This window comes from Mustela nigripes, chromosome 14 (assembly GCF_022355385.1).
Source record: "Mustela nigripes isolate SB6536 chromosome 14, MUSNIG.SB6536, whole genome shotgun sequence".
In the NCBI taxonomy this organism is placed as follows: Eukaryota; Metazoa; Chordata; class Mammalia; order Carnivora; family Mustelidae; genus Mustela; species Mustela nigripes.
Window position 1 is genome coordinate 30,428,810 of NC_081570.1, and position 7,325 is coordinate 30,436,134.

The window sequence follows — 7,325 nt, forward strand, 5'->3', positions numbered from 1 at the left end:
AAAAGATTTTATTTATTTATTTGACAGACAGAGATCACAAGTAGGCAGAGAGGCAGGCAGAGAGAGAGAGAGAGAGGAGGAAGCAGGCTCCCTGCAGAGCAGAGAGCCCGATGTGGGGCTCGATCCCAGGACCCTGGGATCATGACCTGAGCCGAAGGCAGAGGCTTTAACCCACTGAGCCCCCCAGGCGCCCCAATAAATGATCTTTTAAGAAAGAAAGAAAGAAAGAGAGAGAGAGAGAAAGAAGGAAAGAAGGAAAGACGGTACCATGGGACGTCTGGGTGGCTCAGTCTTTACACAGTTGCCTTCAGCTCAGGTCATGATCCCAGGGTCCTGGGATAGAGCCCAACATAGGGCTTCCTCCTCGGTAGGAAGCCTGTTCCTCCCTCTCCCACTACTCCTGCTTGTGTTCCCTCTCTCACTATCTCACTCTCTGTTAGATAAATAAATAAAATCTTAAGAGAGAAAGAAAGAAGGGAAGGAAGAAAGAAAAGGAAGGAAAGAAAAGGAAAAGAAAAGAGAAGAGAAGAAAAGAGAAGGAAGGGACAGGGGAGCCTGGGTGGCTCAGTGCATTAAGCCTCTGCCTTCGGCCCAGGTCATGATCCCAGCGTCCGGGGATGGAGCCCCATATCGGTCTTCCTGCTTGGTGGGAAGCCTGCTTCTCCTTCTCCCACTCCCCCTGCTTGTATTCCCTCTCTCTTGCTGTGTCTCTCTCTGTCAAATAAATTTTAAAAAGTCTTAAAAAAAAAAAAAAAAAAAAAGAAGGAAGGGCCAGTTAGGAGGAGTCTAGATAGCCAATGAAGCAGAGAGCCTTAAGGGTTGTCAAGGCAGTTACTAAACTGTCTATCCCAGTGCTGTCTGGGGACAAAGATGCTGATCCAAGAACAAGGGAGATGGAGACCCCATTCTTTGAAACCACCCAGTGGTTTCACCGCCCCCCTCACCTGTGCTTTGGATCACTAAGCCACCTGCTGAAAATCACTCTGTTCCCTATGTAGATCCACCCATAGGGAGAGAATGCATTCATCAGTGAACAAGAAGATCTAGCCTGCTTCAAAGCCCTGCTTCCCCTTAGAAATTAATGAATTGGCATCTGATTTGAAACATCAGTCTCATGAGCCTGGTTAATGTGTATCTGTTCCATAGAGATGCTGCTGCTTTTAAGGCTCACAGCTTTATTTTCTGAGGTGATATCTGGACCCAGGATGGTGATATGAATTCCCTAAGATAACAAATGCTACCTTAGCAACACTCAATTTTTCACCTTCTTTATTTTTCTTAAAACATTTTAAATCGAAATAATACATGTATATGGTTTTAAAACTAAGGTTTTAAACAAGGTTTAAAAAAAAAAAAGAAAGGGTGTCTTCTGCCCTGCCCTCAACACCCCTGATTCTCAGTCTCCAAAGAAAACTACTCTTATAGCTGTTTTTTTTTCTTTAAAAAAAAAAATATATATATATATATTTTTTAGATTTTATTTATTTAATTTGACAGAGAGAAATCACAAGTACACTGAGAGGCAGGCAGAGAGAGAGAGAGAAGGAAGCAGGCTCCCCGCCGAGCAGAGAGCCTGATGCGGGACTCGATCCCAGGACCCTGAGATCACGACCCGAGCCGAAGGCAGCGGCTTAACCCACTGAGCCACCCAGGCGCCCTAAAAATATATATTTTTAAAGATTTTATTTATTTAATTGACAGATAGATCACAGGTAGGCAGAGAGGCAGGCAGAGAGAGGAAGGGAAGCAGCCTCCCACTAAGCAGAGAGCCCGATGCAGGGCTCGATCCCAGGACCCCGGGATCACGACCTGAGCGCAGAGGCTTTAACCCACTGAGCCACCCAGGTGTCCCTAAAATATTTTTATTTATTTATTTGACAGACAGAGATCACAAGTAGGCAGGGAGGCAGGCAGAGAGAGAGGGGGAAGCAGGCTCCCTGCTGAGCAGAGGGCCGGATGCCGGGCTTGATCTCAGGTCTCTGCGATCGTGACCAGAGCTGAAGGCAGAGGCTTTAACCCACGGAGCCACCCAGGTGCCCCTCTTTTACCTGTTTTTTTTTTGTCCGTAATATTTACTTCCATATTTTGACCAATATAATCTGTTTTTCCTGATTTTTTAAATTCCGATCAAGGGCGCCTGGGTGGCTCAATAGGTTAAGCCTCTGCCTTTGGCTTAGGTTGTGATCTCAGGGTCCTGGAACTGAGTCCAGCATCGGGCTCTCTGCTCAGCAGGGAGCTTCCTCCTCTCTCTCTGCCTGCCTCTCTGCCTACTTGTGATCACTGTCTGTCAAATAAATAAATAAAATCTTTAAATTCCTATCGACATTCTATAATAGAAGATGTAGCTCTTATATTTCCTTTCCCATGCCCAAATATTTGGCATTCCCTTATTCTCCCAGTTAGATTTTAAAATATTAAATATTTATATTTATTATAAATATAATTATATTTACATGTGAATATAATTATATTTAACTTTAAGCATTAAATATTTTGACTATATGACTATGGAGCACTCTGACTACATTTTCCTTCTTGCACAATTTTTTTCAGAGTCAGATTATTTCATTTTTTTCCTTTGTGTAGATTTCTATTTATATATGATGAATTTAACGCTACACATTCCCACCTGAGCTACAAAGATCACTTCATGTAGTCAAACCCATCAAGCAAATAGTCAATCTATCAGTTCCATTTTCTTTCTTGGAAACATACCCTTTGGAACACTTGATCTTCATCTTCCTGTTCTAATCTGAATTTCTTGATTGAGTCTAGGCCAAGTCACAACTGTTATTCAGTAACTTCCCTTCACCATCATTCTGGAAATTCCCTTTGTTTCTCTCCCGCTTTGGCTCCCCTGTTTTTTGGAACTCATTGCTTTTACTTTCTTGATTGACTGCCTCACATTGTTGGAGCACACCTTTCTGTAGTGCCTGAGGAAAGGTCCTCAGTAAGTAAAAGTTTTGAGACTTTGCACTTCTGAAATTGTCTTTATTATACTTTTCATCTTTGGTTGATAGTATGGTTGGTTATAGAATGCCAGATTAGAAAAAATTTTCCCTCAAAAATTTAAAGGTATTGCTTTCCTGTTTCTTAGCAACCAATGTTGCCTTTGAAGTTGTTATCATTTGAAGTTTATTTATTTTTAGGTTATTTCCACACCCAGTGTGGGGCTCGAGCTCATACACCCAAGATCAAGAGTTAGGTGCACTTCCGACTGAGCCATCCAGGCGCTCAAGGTTGATATCATTTGAAACCTTTGTAGGTGACCTGTTTCTCTCTCTGGAAGCTTTTAGGGTACATTCTTTGTCCCTGATGTTCTGAATTTTTTCATTGATAAATGAAGAAATTGTTGGGTCTCTTGTATAATAAAGAATTTGATTGGTCCTTGTCTCCAGTCCCTGGGAGGTAGCCTCTATATCCCTGGAATTAGCCAAGCAATAGGACTTTGTTTATTATTCATAAAGGGCCTTGATAGTTTATGCTAATGGATTACTCATGGTGGGCCTCTAGATTGTTTAGGATATGTTAAATTAGATAAGCTGGATAGCCAGATAGTTAAGGGACCCAAGATAGGGTTTGAGCAAGCAAGAAAAGCCAACCATTGGGATGCCTGGGTGGCTCAGTCGTTAAGCAATTGCCTATGGCTTGTGTCATGATCCCAAGCCCCGCATCAGGCTCTCTGTTCTCTGCTTGGCAGGGAGCCTGCTTCCCCCTCTCCCTCTGCCTGCCCCTCCGCCTACTTGTATTCTCTGTCTCTCTGTCAAATAAATAAATAAAATCTTAAAAAAAAAAAAAAAGAGTTTCTTTAAAAAAAAAAGTTTTTAATTTGATGAAATTAATCTATTTTCTCTGTTGCTGTGCCTTTTGGCATCATATTTAAGAATCCATTGCCAAGGGGCGCCTGGGTGGCTCAGTGGGTTAAGCCGCTGCCTTCGGCTCAGGTCATGATCTCAGAGTCCTGGGATCGAGTCCCGCATCGGGCTCTCTGCTCAGCAGAGAGCCTGCTTCCCTCTCTCTCTCTGCCTGCCTCTCCATCTACTTGTGATTTCTCTCTGTCAAATAAATAAATAAAATCTTTAAAAAAAAAAAAAAAAGAATCCATTGCCAAGTCCAAGGTCATGTAGATTTACTTTCATTTTCTTCCAAGAGTTTTGTAGTTTTCGCTCTTACATTTAGGTCTTTGATCCATTGGGGTTAAATTTTGTATATGGTGTGAGGCAAGGGTCCAGGTTCTCCCATTCGTTTCTTTCTTTTTTTGTATGTGCAACCATCACCACTAATTCTAGAACATTTTCTTCACCCCCAAAGTAAACCCTGTGACCATTAAACAGTCATTCATTCCCTTCTCTTGTGAGTTTATAGTTTTTTCCCCCCAGTCCTCTTACTGCCATTTGTGGATTTTCAGGACTGGGTCTAGTGAAGTTTCAGCCAGAAATCTCCTCTTCGTTTGAAACTGCAAGAGCTCTCACTTTCATTAGGCAGATTCCTGAGTCGGATGCTCTGAGCGGGTTTTCTGGAGAAAGGAAATTTGATCTGAGCCTTACAGATGTCTAGAATTCCAGCTGAAGTTAAGAAGATAAAGGTGAGGGACGATGAGAAGGGAGAGTTGGGAAGAAGGAAGGGGAAAGAAGGGGGATGGAAGGGAGCGGAAGGACTCTGGCACCAATACCAGAAGAATTTAATCAGATAAAAATCTGATTTCTTATCCATTGTCTGTGGCTCTATTACCTCTGCTCAAGTTTCACTGAAAAGCTGTCCTTTTCTTAGAACCCTAAGGAATGTGGCCTTGTTTTCAGTGCAGTGAGAAAAAGGTTCTGGAGATTTTGTTTTGTTGTTGTTTTGATATTTTAAGTATTTACTGGAGAGAGAAAGACAGAGATAGTGAGAAAGCAGGAGCAGGCAGGAGAGGGAGAAGCAAGCTCCCCAGTGAGCAGGGAGCCTGAGGTGGTGCTCCATCCCAACACCCTGAGATCATGACCTGAGCCGAAGGCAGACATTTAACCAACTGAGCCACCAAGGCACTCCTGTTCTGAAGATTTTATTTATTTATTTATTTATTTAAAGATTTTATTTATTTTATTTGACAGACAGAGATCACATGTAGGCAGAGAGGCAGGCAGAGAGAGAGGAAGGGAAGCAGGCTCCCTGCTGAGCAGAGAGTTCAATGTGGGGCTCGATCCCAGCACTCTGGGACCATGACCTGAGCCGAAGGCAGAGGCTTTAACCCACTGAGCCACCAGGTGCCCCTGTTCTGAAGATTTTAGACTTTACACTGCATCCATCCGAGGGAGGGGCCAGGCCTAAAGAGACAAGAGCAGCTTTCAAGAGTAAAGAGAAGTAGGCTGAATACAACATTTCTCTGTTTGCTAGTTGTGTCACACCGAATCAGGTGGTACTGCCTCTCAGTTTTCTCATCTGTAAAATGCCCTGCCTAGCAGTATTATTGGAGAAATAAGTTACTACAAAGCAAGCCTCACTTTTGGAAAGTACATTAGTATTTGGTTTTACTAACTAAAAGAAATCTGAGGAGGATTTCACTTTTCTTTTTTCTTGTTTTAAAAGATTTTATTTATGGGACACCTGGGTGGCTCAGTCGGTTAAGCAGCTGCCTTGGGCTCATGTCATGATCTCAGGGTCCTGGGATCAGCCCCACATTGGACTCCCTGCTCAGCGGGGAGTCTGCTTCTCCCTCTGCCCCTCCTCCTGTTCATGTGCTCTCTCTTTCTCTCTGTCTCTCTCTCTCAAATAAATAAAAATAAAATCTTTAAAAAATTATTTTATTTTCTTTTTATTTATCTAAGGTGGAGGGGAAAGAGAGTGCATGAGTGGGAGGGAAGGAGAGGAAGAGGGAGAGGAAAAAGCAGGCTCCCTAGGGTCAATCCCAGCACCCTGGGATCATGACCTGAGCTGAAGGCAGACACTTAACTGACTGAGCCACCCAGGTGCCCAGAGGAGCATGTTAAAAAAAAAAAAAAAAAAAGCCTCTACTGTAATAATATAATTCTTTCATAGAAGCAAAGAGCATAATGTGAACTTTCAGAATGCAGAGATTACTTTCGCTTTATACTGGTTGGGCTTATGAAAGATTTCCTAGGAACTCTCTACACTGAGATAGTGGAAGAAACCTGTGTTTGCAGTGTTTAGCAAAGTGCGTGGCCCAGAGGAGAATTTTTTTAAATGTCAGTTTTCTTCTGTTTCCTTCTTTGGCAATTTAAGGTAAACAGTATGGATGGAGTCTCAACCAAGGCCTTGAGTGCCTGGCTAAGGAGCGTGGGCTGAGGATAATGAGCAATGAAGAATTACAGGAGATTCGTGAGTGGAAGCATGACAGATATATCTATGCCTTGGAAAAGGTCACTTTTTTTTTTTTTTTAAGATTTCACTTATTTGACAGAGAGAAAGGTCAGAGAGGCAGAGAGGCAGGCAGAGGGCGGGGGAGGAAGAAGGCTCCCCACCAAGCAGAGAGCCCGATGTAGGGCTCGATCCCAGGACCCTGAGGTCATGACCTGAGCCGAAAGCAGAGGTTTAACCTACTGAGCCATCCAGGTGCCCCTGGAAAGGTCACTTCTGGAAGAAGAGAGTCTTCATGCATAATGCAAGAGAGGGAGTCCTGAGCCCCGGCTCCACGTCTAAGTGAGTCCATTTTCTCATGCGCACAACACATAGGAAAGGTTCCCTTCAGCATTTCCCCAGAGGACTATGAGTTGGGGGAAATCTTAATGCCTAATGCAAACAGAAAAAGCAGTTTGTCTTCTTAGACTTGATGGAGGGTGGGCTCCAAACTTGAAGGGCTGATGTAGCCAGCCTGAGCTGCCACCTAGGGGATGAGATGGGGTTTTTGAGAAGCTCTAGAGATTGTGATAATGGCTGAAGCCCACAGGGCCCCCTGGCACTGTCCCTCAGAGAGGAGGCATGCCAAGTGCCTAGTGCCTGAGGACAGTTTTGAAGCCATAAGGACCCTCATTAAGAAACTTTTCCCATGAGGGATGGTCAGCCTCATCCACACCGTCTGGGGTGGTGGGATGGGGGTGGTGGTGGCGGCTGGTGGGATGGGGGTGGTGGTGGCGGCTGAGCTCTGGACACAGGTGGAGCGAGAGAATCACCTGGAATGACTCTTCTGTCCACTAGAGGGAAACCCAGGCTAGAGCTGGGGAATCCTGTGTGTAGGCGCCTTGAGGCAGGAGGACCGCCCGCCCGGAGCTGCCAGCCTGGGACCTGGGTGACCTTGGCGCAGTGTGGCGCTGGCATCAGCATCTATCACCTCCCCAGGATCCAACTGTTGCATTTTCAGGAATCGGGTGAGTTGGTTGTAAAACATGGTC